Source organism: Prionailurus bengalensis, chromosome D1, assembly GCF_016509475.1.
Source record: "Prionailurus bengalensis isolate Pbe53 chromosome D1, Fcat_Pben_1.1_paternal_pri, whole genome shotgun sequence".
In the NCBI taxonomy this organism is placed as follows: domain Eukaryota; kingdom Metazoa; phylum Chordata; class Mammalia; order Carnivora; family Felidae; genus Prionailurus; species Prionailurus bengalensis.
In genome coordinates this window covers 83,024,034-83,041,949 of record NC_057346.1, presented here as the reverse complement: position 1 = coordinate 83,041,949, position 17,916 = coordinate 83,024,034, and positions in this window count along the sequence as shown.

Sequence of the window (17,916 nt, the reverse complement as noted above, 5' to 3'; positions counted from 1 at the left end):
TTTTGAGGGGACACAATTCAGACCCTAACAGTTGCACAAACATATATTTTTATTTAATAAATTTATGGTGACTATAGTATTGGTGAGGCTAGATAAGAATTCCACAGAACTCTCAAAAAATGATTGATAAAAAATTTTTGCCTTCACTTTATGGATCCTAGCCCAATTAAAAAGAGGGGGGGTAAAAGATAAAGTAAGGATTCTGGGATAGGAGAAGAGAAAGGTAAGAACATAGTGGCTTGAATGATAAACTTTCAAACAAAATTACTAAGTGAAGAAAGAAAATTTGAGAGTTTAAGATTAGGCTTTCCATTATTATCCTATTGTAAGGGAAGATTTGGAGGATCCCCCACTTTTGTGAACCATAAATTTCCCAAGTGCTCAGGGCTGACACTACTGAAGTTATACTCCCTTGAAGTTTTTTGTTTCAGAAGGAACCAAAAAGGTTATACTTGTATTTCATGGCATAAATAGAACTCTTCAAAAACATAGTTCTTGTTCAAGAGAAATAGTATGAGGATAAAAATCATTTCAGATGTCAAATGGGAAACCCAATGAGTTGATTTTTCTGTGACCACATTCCCATGGTGGGAAAAGGGATAGCATCTGAGAAAAAAAATAGGGCATAGCAGTATAAAGGAAATCTCTCTTTATTGATAGTCTCTTCAGAAAGGGTAAGAATGATTTCACCCTCTTAGAAGAATCATTTGGGCTGAGCAATTACCTTTACAGCAAAGGTTAAGCAAGAGTGAGCCTTACCTTTCAAATGAAATCATTAATAAAATCCCTTCTGAACTCTGAAATATGCTGTTTAAGGCCAATTAAGATTTCTCAGCCAGTGATATCAATTCTCTGGCACCTTTGAAGAACATCAGGAAACATGGAGGTGTGAGGGTGGGTGTTTGATGCTTCCCAACAGCAACTGGAAAGTAGAGAAAAATCAATCCATTTACAGACCCAGAAAAGATACAAGAGATACCTTCGTTGCTATCCCACTCCCACTCCAAATCTGGGAATCCCTACACAGCTCACTAGGAGTTGAATTTGAATAAAGACCCTCTAGGCCTCCAAGCAGAGAAAGAGTACAGGGAGCTATGCAACTCTAATTTAGGTTCACAGACACTGAGATTAGGAATATTGATTGGGAATAGTGGTGGAGCAGGGAAAGGCTGGTCTTTCCCTTGGAAGTTCTGGGAAGCTGCCCTAAGGAGGGAGAAAATTGAGATGCCTGGATTCCACGTTAAGGAACTGGTTTGAGGTGGCAGTGTTAGCATTCTTAAGTGTGTGCCACTGTACAAGACCAATCAAATCTCTTCCTATTCAGTCCCAAGTGGGATGACCCTAATGTCCTAATTTGCCTGAAACAGTCCCGGTTATTCCTGCTGTCCTAGTGTGATTATTAAATTTAACCTCCTTTCATGTCAAATATGGGTGATCAGTTATATACTCACATCAGCTCTAAGAGACATTCTCCAAATTCTTCAACACAGGGCATGAGAGAAATGGAAAGGGCCAGGCCACACTTTCTAATAAGTGACACATAAACATTCACAAGGAGAGACCCTTACCTGCCTTCGTGAGGGAGCACCCATAGCAGCAGCAACTAAAAGCTCCATTAGCATTACTGGAAGCTGCAGAGTGGAGGACAGCATCAGTGACAACAGAAAGACATTTTCATGACTTCCAAGAAGACCATGGAAGCCATCTGAACATTGGCAGGAGGAAATCAAACAGCTTTGGGGGCTTGGGAGTCACCCTTAGATTAGCAGGTGTTATTTATAGTTTGAGACTCTTCCTGCTTTGTGAGTAAGGGGCCCACATTTTCATTTTGCACTGGGAATGGCTATGTAGTCATCACTGCATGTTCTCCTTAAGAAGCTGAGGTGGCAAATGTCTTTTGGAGAACAACCTGTATCCCCCTGGCTGCCAGGCAGTACATGTCCATCTTGATACTCCTGTGATGTCTCTCTGAGGTGGAAAAAACCCACCTCTGACTCCAGTCTCTTTTCTAGAACACTCACACAACCTTATCCTCATGCCTTGGAGATACCTACCTTTCTGTAACCACTGCCCTTCATGTCTTTAGCACCTCCTTGGCTCCAGCCCATTTCCAATTATTGGCCCCTAATACTAGTCTGATTAGATCAGTTGATTCACATCAGTCTTTTACTATGGAAACTCTGAATTCTCATCTTTCTTCAGATGTTTATAAAACATTTGGTATAATGGAAAGGACATGATATTTGAAGTCACATGTCCTGGACTTAATACTGGCTCTGTTATTCATTAGATATACAAACATGAATGATTTATTTCACCTTCCTGAGGCTCAGTTTCCTTAACTGTAAAATAGGAGGTAAATCCTACCCTCCAGTTCCTTGATTGCCCAGGTGTATGGGGCACCTGGAATCAGATTCTGGTATTTGCAAGTCAGGTTGGTTACTTTTATGACTGCTTTCCTGGATATACTCAAAGCCCTTGTCACCACATTCTTTAGGTCAGAAAGGTTGTCTTCCTATACTCTCCTTCAAAGTCACTTGTTCCTATCCAGTCTCCTAAGCCTCTTTCCCAGGGCTCAGCATCCAGAGTCTCTCTCATCTACTCCTATACAAATGACCTCTGGTTTAGGATATTCTGGTAGTATTGATTTTGGTTTGTCCCCAAGACGTGTCTTCTTAGTTAGCCACTCAGTTCCATGAATTGGAAGGAGGCAACAGGCAAACAGTATCCCCCACCTGCCCCAGAACCACCCATCTCATCCCAAGCCTCTTGCCTAGCTCAGATTCTTAGACCCTGCCAGGGTCCTCTTTTCATGAAGGGAGATTCAGCATCATTACCATGTTGTCCCCCTTGCACTCTCTTGCTGAACCTTCTTTTTACTTTTGGTCTGTGTAGACGAAGGATACAATGGTTAGTTATGTGGTTGTCTTAATCATTGTAAGAAGAGAAGTTGAAAAAAAGCATTGCTTACTGCATCAGAAGACATCATATTTCCAAGAAGTACTCTGTGCTAATGAGATCAGAGATAGAGACAGTAGAAGCATGCATACAGGCATCTTCCTCCTCCCCTGGGAAGAAGAGAGCAGAAGCCAGCAGGCTGTCCCCATGGCTTTATAGGTGGGGAACCACAGGCATCAAGATGCTAAGTGAAGCTCCTGGAGATCAGAGTGATTTTAAGAATGAGACTCTCAAACATGGGCTGGCTTACTTCCCGCATGGTTTTACAATGGAGGGGATTTGTGTCTTGGCTTTTCCTGTCAGAAGCCTCAGAGTCACAATACAATGATGAGTCTAATCCCCAGGGATTTGGGTGTGAAGACAAAATGGTTTTGGCTGCCCTCCTCTCTCTTCACGTCTCTACTTTACAATGAAGACAGTCGCCTTGAGTCAGGCAGGATTCAGAAATGAGTTCTGCACCTGGTTGCAAAACCAGCCTAGGGGAAATCCACCTGATTATGGGTTTTAAGATGTGACCTTCCTGTGGTTCTGGCTCTCCGCTGAAAAAACCCACAAGTTAGTGGGTCAAGATTATTTTTGGTCTTTCGCCTATATACAGTAAGATAATCCCGGGAGAGAACAACCATAACCTTTACTTTTATTGTCTTGTGTAGGGCCTGCCACAGTGTAGGAGCTCACATATTTGAGTTCAAAGAATGAATCTGTTTAGTCTGGCATGAGAGACAAGACAGAGAGATGCTCACAGCGAAGGCCAAAGGACCCTGTCATGGGCACAGGCATCTAAGGGTCCTCAGCTATCTGGAAGCTTTTATGACATACCTCATCCATCTATTCTGCCATAAAGACTGGGCCCCCTCCTCTCCATCTTCCACTCCCTTAATTAAAGTCCTAATAATTTCTAGCCTGGACTATTGCAATATTCTCCTATTCATCTATCGGCTTCCAGCATTGACCTCTTCTTCTATCATCCCAATACTTCCTTAACTGCAATAAAAGTCATGTTTCTAAACTGCATTGTTAATCATGATTCTCATCTGATTACAACCCTTTGATGGCTCCTCATCCCCGACTATAGTGTTCTCAGCTCTTCACACCCCAGCTTTAAAAAAGCTCATTCCTCAGGGCGCCTGGGTAGCTCAGTCCCTTAGGTGTTGACTTCAGCTCAGCCCATAATCTCACGGTCTGTGGGTTTGAGCCCCACCTCGGGCTCTGTGTTGACAACTCAGAGTCTGGAGCTTGTTTCAGATTCTGTGTCTCCCTCTTTCTCTGCCCTTCCCCCACTCACACTCTGTTTCTTTCTCTCTCAAAAATAAACATTAAAAAAAAAATAAAAAAAATCTCACTCCTCATTCTTGCCAAGCTTTGGATATGCCCCATATCCTCTTTTTTTTTCTGAATTGGCAGGTCACCAGTGTCCTGAAGACAGAGTATCTTGTGCGTTGAGAAGTTTGCTTGCATTTATTTTTGGTAGTGTGCATTATCAAAGCAATGGGTATTCCCAATGTTGAAAATGCTGTGGAAAAAATATACTGCCCAACCAGTAACTCTGATATTTCCTTCCAAAGAAGGAAATATTGCAATGAAGAATAACTTCCTTAGGAGATGAAATCCATGCATTGTGTACAAAGTTTTTCATGATCCAGCCCCTGCTGCCATCTCTAGCCTCATCTGCCACCATTTGCCAGCTCACCCCATCGCTTGTGTCCCCAACAACTCCTTATGCTAGTCATTGTGAACTGCTAGCAGTTCACTTACTCTACTATGCTGTTTCTTGCCTCTGTACCTTTGTCCATACTATTTTCTCTGCGTCAACATAATTGTAATGTAGTAGACACTATTTTCAGTGATTTATGTGCTTCAACTCTTTTAAACAACAGAAAAACCCTATAATGCCCCACAATTGTTGATCCTATTATAAAAAACGAAACCAAGGCAGGGGCACCTGGGTGGCTCAGTCAGTTAAGCATCCGACTTAAGCTCAGGTCATGATGGCCTCATAGCTTGTGAGTTCAAGCCCCACATCAGGTTCTGTGCTGAAAGCTCAGAGCCTGAAGCCTGCTTTAGATTCTGTCTCTCTCTCTCTCTCTCTCTCTCTTTCTCTCTCTGCTCCTTCCCTGCTTGTGCTCTGTCTCTCCCTCTCTCTCAAAAATAAACAAACATCAGAAAATTTAATTTAAAAAAATGAAACCAAAGCTCAGAGAGGTTAAGTAACTTGTCCTAGTCTAGACAACTAATGGTGATAGATTCAGGAATGAGATACATACAGGTTGCTTCCAGGTTATATGCATTTAGCCACTGTGCAATAGCCCCCTGTCCCATGGCTTCCTGGTGAACTCCTTTTAACTCTTCAGTAGTCCACTCAAGTACCACCCCCTCCATGAAGGCTTTCCTGATCTCTTCAGGTGGAGTTGAATATTAAATATTTCTTCTCTTGTGCCCCACTGAACCCTGCATATAACCTCTGGAATAACTCTTAACAAAAAAGAAAGGAGTTATTGTTCCCATGCCCCACTTGTGACCTCATGACTATTTTATCTGTATGTACCTAATACATAGGCTGGCATATTCTAGATGTTCAATAAAGTTTTGTTGAATAGAAATTCACGTCCTTAACATATGACTCATTGACTCATTTCCTCTTTTAATCTCAGCTTTGTGAATCAGTTCTGCCTGCCTGTGATTCTCAGCATCCTTCTTCTGGACTATGTTTTTAGTTATGGAGAATACAAGAGCAAACTTTACAGCAATGACAGGAATCATGAGGTTCCACTCCAGGCTAGATCACCAACATGTAAGTGGACTGCAGAGTTATTGAGGCTTCACCCTGCTTAACAGAATGTGTATTGTTTCTTTGTCATGATATCCATATCATGTTTTATACCTGGCCCCAGTCTCCCAAAGAAGATGCTCCTGCACAGACATTTATGAATTTATTTCCCACTTACCTATCACCACAAATAAAACCACTCTAAATCTTACTAAGTTTTTTGCTCATGAATCTGCAGTTAGGACCAGGCTTGGCAGGGACAACGCATCTTGCTCCATGCGATGTCTGGGCCACCAGATGAGATAATGGCTGGGGGCTAGAGCGGATGGGTGCTGTCCAGGCACGTTTCTATCCTCACACTGTCTCACCACACTCTCATGTGCTCTTTCTAGCATGGCACCCCCAGAGTGGTTAGACATCTTACATGGCAATTAGCTTTCCTGGAGTGATTGCTCCAAAATGCCCAAGCAGAAGCCCTGAGGCTTCTTATCAGTTTGTTTCAGAATTTTAGAGCATCATTTCTGCTGCATTTTATTGATCAAGAAAGACAATGCTCAACCCAGATTCAAGGGAACAAAAATTAGACTACTTCTCAATAGGATGAGTAGCAATGAATTTGATGTCATTTTTTAAAAAAAATTTTTTTGTTTATTATTGAGAGACAGAGTATGAGCGTGGAAGGGGCAGAGAGAGGGGGAGACACAGAATCTGAAGTAGGCTCCAGGCTCTGAGCTGTCAGTACAGAGACTAATTGCGGGGCTCGAACTCACAAACCAAGAGATCGTGACCTGAGCCAAAGTTGAATGCTTAACAGACTGAGCCACCCAGGTGCCCGGAATTTGATGTCATTTTTAAGTTGTCACAATACTGAAAGCCAAATAGTAAGTAAAGCATCAATTAAAAGACACATCAGGAAAAGAGAGAAATCTTAATATTTGCAACAACATGGATGGAATTTGAGGGCATTATGCTAAGTGAAATAAATAAGTCACACAGAGAAAGAAATACTCATGATCTCCCTTATATATGGAATCTAAGGAAAGCAACAAACAACAAAACCGAGTTTGCAAATGTAGAGAACAGACTGTCAGAAGTTGAGATTTAAAAGTACAAACTTCCAGGGTGCCTCGGTGGCTCAGTTAAGCGTCTGACTTTGGCTCAGGTCATGGTCTCACGGTTTGTGGGTTCAAGCCCGGTGTTGGGCTCTGTGCTGACAGGTCAGAGCCTGGAACTTGCTTCAGATACTGTGCCTCCCTCTCTGTCTGCCCCTCCCCTGCTCATGCTCTGTCTTTCTCAAAAATAAATAAACATTAAAAAAAAAAGTACAAATGTCCAGCCATAAAATAAATAAGTCATGAAGATGTAATTAATATACAGCATAGTGACTATAGTTTTTAAAAAAAATCTTTTATCATTTATTTTTGAGAGAGAGACACAGAGTGCAAGTGGGGGAGGGGCAGAGAGAGAGAGGAATCTGGGGCAGGCTCCAGGCTCTGTCTGAGCTGTCAGCACAGAGCCCAACATAGGGCTCGAACTCACAAACCGCGAGATCATGACCTGAGCTGAAGTTGGACGCTTAACCGACTGAGCCACCTAGGCGCCCCGAGCATAGTGACCATAGTTAATAATCTTGTATTATTCGAAAGTCGCTGAGAGTAAATCTTAAAAGTTCTCATCGCTAGAAAAAAAAAAATCTGTAACTGTGTGTGGTGACAGATGTTAATCAGACGTACTGTGATGACCATTTTACAACATACTCAAATATCAAATCCTTATGTCATACACCCAAACTAACATAATGTTATATGTCAATTATATCTCAATTAAAAAGAGGGGCATTAGTGTACAGAATGTGTAATTTAGAAACTAGGACAATAGGAAGTCCTATAGAATCTCAGAAGACCTGAATCACAGAAGAAGGAACACACCAAGAGCCCAGGGAAAGAGTGGAAGGGCTACTCCACCAAGCTTCATATTGGTCTATGCAATTTTCTTATAATGGGATTTCTCATATTTCTTCTGATAACAGTAAGAGCTAGCATGTATTATTTTCTGTATTTTATTTGAGCCTCTAAGAGGTTTGGGTCTACTAACTTACTTAATCCTTTTAACTGAAATCTGAAACCCTGAGGTTAAATGACATGTCCAAGGCCACATAGTTAGCAAGTAGCAGAGCTAGAATCTCCAGAGCTGGTTGGTATTCCATATACGTCTCTATCTCTAAGATCCAGGGCATTTTTTTCTGCAATGTTTGGGCAGATGTGTGGAGGCAGCGTATCTTCTCAATCTTTGGGTCAGTTCTAAGCCTCTTAGTCTTTAGTTTAAACAGAGATTTTTACTACATTTATCTCAGGTAAAGTCTGATGATTCTTAGATGATTCTAATGGGCAGCAAGGGTGGAGCATGTGCGGACTAAGCCACACTCTCTGAGACTGCCCCTCTCATTTTAAAAGCTAACCATGGTTTTGATTTGATTTAATCGTAACACCCAGGACCTTAACTCAGGTTCTGGTTTACGAAGTGGGCTAGGGAAGTGCTGTAAGTGTGAGTAAATGGGTGACTTTCTCCCCATACTGCCTTGTATCAGTTCATTTCTCACTCTGTACCTTCCCCAGAGTCTGGAAAACCCATGAGAACAGGAACTGTGTCTCACTTGTTCTACACTCTATCCCCAAGCACCTGGCATGGTTCTTGGAATGTTGTGGATGCCTAGTAAAGAGGTGTTGAGTTAACAAGTGGATGACACACAAGCACTTGACCAAGAGGGTCTTTGTGGTGGAAAAAGCAACGACTATGGAGTCAGGAAGACCCAGGTCATCATCTCAGCTCTGTATTTCAAGAGAGTGTGTTCTGAAGTATATTAGATAAAACTAACACATCTTCAAAATTACCTTTCAAAGTCTTTATAAAGGTGCCTTCAGTTAAACTAACACAGCCAGTGTTTTTTCCAGAAACAGATGTCTGTTTCTTCAGTTGTGCATTAGACCAAGTTGGCTTGCATTTAAGAGACAAGTCATAAGAAAAATAGCTACTCTTAAACCGTTGAATCACCCTCAGCTTGGCAAGTTGCTGCCTGTCTGGGCAGGACATGGGAACAGAGACCCTCTATAGTGGGCACATTAATGGCCCCTACCACTTAAATGTTTACACGAATGTCATTTTTATTACATATTTTATATTAATATCCAATTTAATATATGCGTTTATTATTTAAAAAATTATTTTATTTTGTTTTATTTTGCACTCATGTAAATTGAGTGCTCATATAAATAAAGTCCCAGTTTGCTTCTTTGTCAGGTAATACAACTGCTCTGGTCTACAAACAAAACAAGGGAGGGAAAAAGGAAACCAAAAAAACTGAGAGAGAAAAAAAAGAAAAAGAAACAAGCACAGGACAAGAGAGCTTTGTACAGTGCACACTCTCTTTTCCGATTTGCTCCAACAAAACTCCTTTGAGAATTCTATCCTGTCCTCTCCATTTAATTAACAAAATGCTCTCGCAGTGTTAATAAGTGCCAAGCACTGTTCTAAGTGCTTTCTAAATATTATCTCATTCAATCCTCATAATACCCCCCATGAGCATATTATTACTCTCATTTTATAGAGGAGGAGACTGAGGCACAGAGGGATGGAATCGTATGTCCAAGGTCATTTGCTAGTAAGGGACAAAGCTGGGATTCCTACCCATGTGGTTTGGCTGCAGAGTCCATGCTCTGTACTGTTACTCTGTTCACTAGTCTGTTTAAAGGCAGTTCTGAAGATGCAGTCTCTACTGCTGTGATACCTATGGCAGCATTTGCCTAATGGAATTTCTTAGAACCAGTATTGGAGGGTATGGGACAATACTTGGGGGAAATGCTATATATGCTTCTTCATCTTGGGGCAGGAGGACTCTTAGTATGTTAAAGGCATTGCACAGTCTTGCAGCAAAGAGCTCCCTGTAGTTCTACCCAGCACTTCCTGGATTTATTGAGGGCAGACCATGTTCATGCAGAGGTTGCTTACATCTTCCAATGTGAGTATTTTAAAGAACAGATCCTGGGAGCCGTTGGCCTGCAGGATAAAGTCTAAACTCCATATTTGGTCAAGAAAGGTCTCCTGCATGACCTGGCCTGATTTACCTTCTCACAGCATCTCTGACCACTCTTTCCCTTCTCTGATTCACTGAATTTCTCTTCTTTGAAACTGCTGTCCCCTTTCTTTTCTCTGTGCCTTTGCTTCTGCTGTATCCTCTGCCTGGAATGCCCCCTCCTTTCTCCCCTGGCAAACTCCTAACCATTTTAACCACTAGTTCCAATTTCTGCCTCCCCCAACCCAGCCCACTTTCCCCCAATCCACAATGGGTTAATGCCTAACTCCTCCTTTGGCACCTCATAGATCTTTATTAATACACTGTTTCTTTTAAAGCAGTTGTGTTTTCTATTACTCTTCTTTTATCTATTATATCACACTCTTTAAAGGCTATAATTATTGAGTATGCATTAAGTGCTTAGCTTTGTGTTAAGCATTTTATGTGAATTTTTCCATTATGCTTTATAAAAACTTTGAATTACATATTTATTATTATTATTATTACTGTTATTGTTATTTTCATTTTAGAGAAAAGGAATTTTAGGTTCAGAGACCTCATGAACCTAAAGTCACTTAGCTCATCAGTCATTGGATTTGAACCCAGAGCTTTTTGGTGACCCAAAAAGCTGTATCCACGTTAATTCTATAGGTCCATCTTATTCCTTGTAATGTGATGATTTCAAGAGCACAGACTCTTTTTACACATTTCTCTAACCTTTGCTTCTAGCACAGGACCTACTAAGAAGAATGTAATAACTACTCGTGTTTCATAAATGAACAACTAGATACATGGGTCGAAAATGATCCCAGTGGTGACTCCCCAGCCTTAACTGGGGATCCAACTGGTGACACCCAGTCTTTCTGCTTAACTTCTCATCCCATTAGGTAAGACTCTTCTCTCCGGCCTGTAGCTGTATGCAGAGAGAAGTAACCTGCAGAGTCTTAGCTCCATAGCCCTTATCAAAGAAGGAACAAGCTGTAGCTCTCATATATTTTGCCAAGACTAATTATTCTAAGTTAATATTTACCGAGTACTTCCAAAGTTCTAGTCACTGCTCTATGTGTTTACATGAAAATTAATCACAACAACCCTGAACTAGGTGTAGTTATTACAGATGAGGAAACTGAAACAGAAGGAAATAAAGAAACCTACTCTAGTTCCACAGCTAGTGAGTGGGACAGCCAGAACCCCAAGTAGGGTAATCTGGCCCCAGAGCCCACACTTTCACTCACTCCTGAATATTGCCTTCCCACAGCCTATGCAAAGAGAAACTGGGAAGAATTCTTATTCTAGACAGAAAGAAAATGGAATTTGTTTTGTTTTGGAATTTGGGTGGGTCAGTTAAACTATTTCCTCTGTGGATCTGTTGTTGACTTAGCCACATTTCCAAGGAATCCCATGCAGGTGGGGGCCCTGCTCAGCATGAAGTTGTATGAAACAGCAGCATGACATCTCTTCATGTCTCTATCTCTGATTCTTTCTTTCTCTCTATCTCTCTGCCAACCTCTGTAAGTCTTTCTGTTCTTTCTCCCTCTTTTTATATCTCTCCCCAAGTTCTTTCCCAATCCCATAGCTCACTCAACACACATGCTAATAAATTGGGAGATTCACTCCTTTAAAAATATAGAATTCAGGCTTTACAAACAAATTTATTTTGGTAGAGGTTGGTGGGAGGAAATCTGCCTCTGTTTGTGGAGGGATTATTGTCAAGGAGCAGAAGCGGGAGCCATGTCAGGGGAAATGCAGACTCTAGAGCCGGAACGAGCCTGTAGCCAATTGGATAATAATTGTGTCATTTATTACCTTATTGTCTAAATTGTGTCTTTTGAGTTTCCTGACTCTTAATCCAAGAAATCTCCTCTCAGTGCTCAGGTGGTAAATTATTTATCCACCTTTCTTTCTCTTTCATTACCCTTGTCTTCCTATGGGAATGCAGCAGTTACTAGCAACTTGCCCCAGACAGAGTACAGTAGAGCAGAGCTGGGGCCATTAACCCTGAGCTTTTCCAGGGATTTCAAGTCATGATAACTAGTTTCAGGGAGGTAGTGATGAAGGATAAGAACTCAGGCTTTACAACCAGAGTCTGTAGATTCAAATCCCAGATCTGTCATTTAAAAACTGTGGGTTCTTGGGTGAATTACTCCTTTTTCTCATCTGTAAAATGAAGATGATAATAATATCCACCTCATAAAGCTACGAGGATTGTGTGCATGATACATGTATGACACTTAGAAGAATTCCTAGCTCATGTAACTGCCTTATAAGTGTTTGCTTTTGCTGTTGTGATTGTTAGTGGTAGAAGGAGTAATTGTTGATTAAAAGGGAAAGGAATCTTTGACAATCTTCCATCTATTTTCATTGACTCCTTGGTTTTGCTCATCAAACATTCCTTGATCAGTGTCATTATACTGAGGATTAAAAAAAGAAATAAGACCCCAAAATAACTAGCTAACTAATGAATAGATGGATGTATAAATAGACAGATGATAGATAGATGATAGATAAATGATGATGATGAGAGATAGGTAGATAGACAAGCAGATAAAGGCCATACCATCACCCAGAGGCTTACATCCTCCTTGGTAAATTAGACACATTAACAGGCAATTCTAATACAATATGTTATCTGCTTAGATAAACAAATGCAGAGCATTGAAGGAGACCTCACTGGAAGGAGAATGTCCAGTCTCAAACTACATCAAGGATGAGTAAGTGGGAATAGGTGAATTGAGATATGAATGGAATTCCAGGGCGAGACCATGGCATGAGCACAGCATGGTGCAGTAAAACAGCTTGCTGTCAGTGAAGCACTAAAGCCATGAGGTATTTCCAGATCTCAGCAGAGAGTTTAGGGGATGAGGCATGTAAGTAGGGGGCCAAGTCATGGATAGAGTGCCAAGTATTCTTGGATCTTACTTCGGTTTGTTCCATGAAAACGATCCCAATGGAGCTCACAGTTCCTATCCCAGGTAATAAAAACTCAGATGAATTGTAACTCAATCTCCCCCATAAAGGGACCTCTGGACAAATACTAGATTACTCACAGTGGCTACAATTAGGAGGGGAGCACTTTACCCCAAGAAAGTGGTCAATTCCCAGCTGGGACTGCTTTGGACATGGAGAGAGGATTCTGGATGTTCTGGTTGTTGCCCACCACCCCCCCCCATAAAAAAAACACTCCAAAATTTAGTGACTTAAAACAAAAATTTATTACTATGTTCCATGTTTCCATGGGTTAACTTGGCTCAGTTGAGTGATTCTTACTTGGTGTTGTAGCTGTACATGAGACTATAGCTGTACATTGGCTGGGCTGCAGCATCTCAAGGCTCAACAATGCTGGATGTCTAAGATGGCTCACTCACATGGCTGGGAGTTGATGCTGACTGTTGGCTGGAATCTCAGTTGCACTATTGACCACAGCCTCTCCAGATGGCTTGCACTTCTCACAGCATGGTGGCTGGGTTCCAAAAGGGAATTTCCTAACAGTAGGCATTCCAAGTAGCCCAAGCAAAAACTGTAAGGAAGCCACACTACGTCAGCATTGTTTCCACCACATCCTCTTGCTCAATGCAGTCATAGGACTCACCCATATTCAAAGTAATGGGAAAATAGACTCTACCTCTTGATGAAGGAGTGGCAAGAATTCACTGTAGAACAGCATAGGGCTGAGAGATATTATTGAGACCATCTCTGGAAAATACAATCTGTCACATTGGCATAAGGAAGACACTCCCAAGATTGTTTTAAGAATATGCTCTTATTAAAAATATGTGATCTGGGGCACCTGGGTGGTTCAGTCAGTTGAGCGTCCGACTTCGGTTCAGGTCATGATCTCACAGTCCATGAGTTCGAGCCCTGCGTCGGGATCTGTGTTGTCAGTTCAAAGCCTGGAGCTTGCTTTGGATCCTGTGTCTCCCTCTCTCTCTGTCCCTCCCCCACTCACGTGTCTCTCTCAATCAAAAAATGAATAAACGTTAAAAAAATTTTTTTAATAAAAAAATAAAAATAGGGGCTCCTGGGTGGCTCAGTCGGTTGAGCGTCCAACTTCAGCTCAGGTTACGATCTCACAGTCCATGAGTTCAAGCCCCGCATCGGGCTCTGAGCTGACAGCTCAGAGCCTGGAGCCTGCTTTGGATTCTGTGTCTCCCTCTCTCTCTTCCTCTCCCCTGCTCATGCTCTGTCTCTCTCTGTCTCAAAAATGAATAAAAACAATAAAAAAAATTTTTTTTAATAATAAAAATAAAAAATATGTGATCTGAGTGACCTTGGTGTTTCTGACAGGGGAAGGAACCCTCAACTCACACCAAAAGGGAATCAACACTTCTGAGGTCTCTTATATTGAGGAAAGAACACTGTACTAGGGGACCAGAGACCTGGGTTTGAGTCTAACTCTTCTACTTATTAGCTGACTGGCCTTGAGCTAATTACTTCTTTCTGAACCTCAATTTCTTTGCCTGAGAAGTAATAACATAAAAAAAAAAAACCTTGAAAATTCCTTTTTCAGAGACATCTGGGATTTTGATGATCCTATAAGGGGTTTGTTTCACTACAACTATGTCCAGCCTCATTAATTCTTTTAACAACTGACTCTCTTTATAGGAGTAGTGTGACCATAATAGCTCCAGTTTGTCCAGAAAAAATCATAGAGTAAGCCTGTTGTTTTAATGCAATTATGAATAACTCCCACTTTCACTCTTGAGTGTTGCAGTTTATATAATAAACTGTATGATCACCCTCATGATAGGACAGAGGGTAATGACAGCTTCTGTGGTTATATGTTTACAAAGGGCCTATTTCATTATTGAAACTTTATTATGTATGAATAGTGACTAATATTAGGTTCTTCTGATTGCAAGCAACAGAATTCAATTTAAATAGCTTAAGCCAAAAGTATAATGTACTGGAGAGATACTAAATTATCTTGCAGAAGTTAGGGACAGCTAGGTCTGAAACAAGGAACAGAAATGTTATCAGGTTTGAAACAAGAGACAGTACTAGGCAGTGCTATCTTTAAGTCTCTGAGATTTGTGTCATTTTCTTTCTTTCCAGACTGGCTTTCTCTGCTTCTTCAGGTAATGATAGTCAGAAGATGGCTGTCCCATGGTTACTATTTGTTTCCCTCAGTTATAGCCATGCACAGAGACTACCTTGTTACCAATTTCAAATTCCTTGGAAAGAAAATGTAATTAGTCTATCCCTGGTCTAAATTGGGAGAATGAAGGACAAGTGGGTGGGTGGGTGAAGGACAAGTGGGAAGTGGGTGAAGGACAAAGAAGCTACTTGGGGGCCTACCAGTGCTGTAGAAGAAACTCTCAGAGAAAGTAGTTTTGTTAGTCCCGGTCCTCCAAGAAGCAAATGCCAAGACAAGATTAAATTAGATAAAATGTCTTAAGGGAAATGCTTGTGATATAAAATGGTAAGGGAGCCAAAGGAGAGCCATTAGATACAAATATGACCTCAAGTGAAGGAGAGAGAAAAGGAAGGAAGGAAGGAAGGAAGGAAGGAAGGAAGGAAGGAAAGAAGGAAGGAGGAAAGGAGGGAGGGAGAGAGGAAGTGAGGGAGGGTAGAAGTGTTTTAGCCTGGCTTTAGATTCAAGTTTTAAGCTCCAAGGAGAGTTTAGCAAGGCCACTTGGAAGTCCTCAAGCCAAAGTTGCTCATCAGGGGAGACCCTAGTCAACTAGGAAGAAATCTGCCTTAGCACCCTTGCTGGATTCAGTCATTGGTTAGAAGTAGCCTTTGAGGAGGGCACCTTTTGGGATGAGCACTGGGTGTTGTATGGAAACCAATTTGACAATAAATTTCATATATTGAAAAAAAAAAAAAAAAGTAGCCTTTGGAAGCAGTGGCCTTAGAACAAACATGGCAGTGGATTTCAGAGCTCAGCAGCTTAGGCCCTTAGTGGATCATACTCTCATAGGTGAACATCTGTGAGCTGCATTCCCATGTCCACAACAATCAATGATCATTAAGAACAGAATAAATACCCAAAAGGTATCTAGTGTAACTGGTTCCCCAAAGTATGAAGACAACAGTCACCCAAAGTATGAGTAAACATTTCTATTCTAGACCCAATGAGAAGACAGGAGAAATAACAGAAGACAGAAAAATGAGACTGGAGACTGGAACTGGGAAACTCTAACATCAATCATACTTTCATTCAACAATATCAATTGACTATGTACTGTACACAGACAGTGTTCCAGGTTCTGGGAATACAGTGGTGAATAAGCCAGGGATTCTATCTATAGTCTAAGGAGGACTTACAGACCAGTCAAGAATAACAATATCCTATTGTTAAGTGTTATTACAGGAAGAAACACAAGGTGATGAGGCTGCACAGAGAGTGGACACTTAACCTTGATGAGTATCGGGCTACCAAGGAAGAGTGACAGGGACCTTAGCATTCTCCAGGCTAACTCTACCTGGAGAGGCACATCTGAGGTTGGCAACGTGCTTTGGTCAAGGTCAAGGCACCCTGCTGGTCACTCAGTTCCCCTGAATTCCACCTTATTTCCATGCTCTGCATCTGATGGCAACTTAATTATTGGCAATCCTCCATAAGCATCCATTCTTCCAGCAGAGCCAAGGGTTGTTATTATTTTCTTTCAACCTATCAACACCATCACCAGAAATATAGATGATTAAACACCAAGCTGAGGATGCTACCTTTTAGAACTCTTTGAGGGCTTCTGAACAATCAGGAAACTTTAGCCTGTATTTTCAGAATATGCTGCCAGGGAAGGTCATCTGAATCATATCCATCAAATGTTGGGGATGACTCACGGTCAAACAAATCTCACTTTTAAAAACTTGCCTTTATAAATACACAAGAAGAAATCACTTCTGTTGTTTCTGAGAGGGTTCTTCATTTCCTCTACCTCCCCTCCTAGTTCTCACTCTGAGCCCCCCAAACAAAAGGCCTGCAGAAGAAGTACACACCTCCTCACTGCCCCCAGCTTGACTGGCTTCAGACACCCAGGATAACGCCAGAACAGCCGCCCCACCTTCATGCTGTTCTTCCCTGGCCTTATTGGGGCTGACTCACTAAAGCCCAAAGGCTTTGCCTCCTCAGGGTTATGGCCTGTGGGGAAGGGAAAGAGCTACTTGCTCAGCCTGTGGGCAATTAAAGATACACATGCAGTCCAATGAGTGGCTGTTACAAGAAAAGGCTTGCAGTCAACTGACGCCAAAGAGTGAATGTTCTCAAAGAGAAGCCCGGGCTGCCTATCCCTTTATTGGGTCATCAGCAGGAAGAGGGTCTTTTAGGCCACTCACTGTGTTGGGTACACGTTCTTCAAGACTCTTCTGAGCAGCTCTCTTATCTGAACGTTTCCATGTTGGAAGGAGAGGATTGCAGGAACAACTCAGTTTATGCATCCTTCAGCCTTGAGGTAAGCTTTATTCAATTTTACCAGAAAAAAACCACACACTAGGTCCCCAAGGAAGCTGCAACATTTTGGCATATAATGTCAAGAGGAAAAAGAAGCAAACATATCAAACAAATCCCTACTGTTACGGCCTAGAAGTGGCATATCCCTCTCCTCCCATATCTACCTTTAGGAAAAAAAGGTAGAAAATTTCTTGTAGAAAATACCAAAATAAAGAAAATACCGAAGAAAAGAAAATCCTGTAATTCTTCCCTCAGATTTTCATTGTTAACATTTTAGTGTATGTCCTCCCATGCTTTTTTGCCTAGGCCAAATATATACATACACACACATGCTGGAACAAAATTCATCTGGAGCCATATTTCCATGCTAATATACTTTTATACTATTATTTTTAATGGCTATATAATATTTCATTATATAGGTATACCATGATTAATTTAACCAACTTTCTATTGGCTGTGGAGGTTGTTTCCTATTTTCAGGAAAGCCCCACTGATCTGCACCCCAAATCCCTTCTGGTACAATGGAAATTTCATTTAGCAAAATGGAAAGATGTTGGCTACTTTCTTCTAAATCTATAGTTCTCAACTAGGGGTGATTTTGTCCTCCAAGGGACACTTGGCAATATCTGGAGATATTCTTGGTTCTTAAATACTCTTGGCATCAATAGGTAGAGATCAGAGATTTTGCTAAACATAGTGCAATGTAGAGACAGCTCCCCAACAACT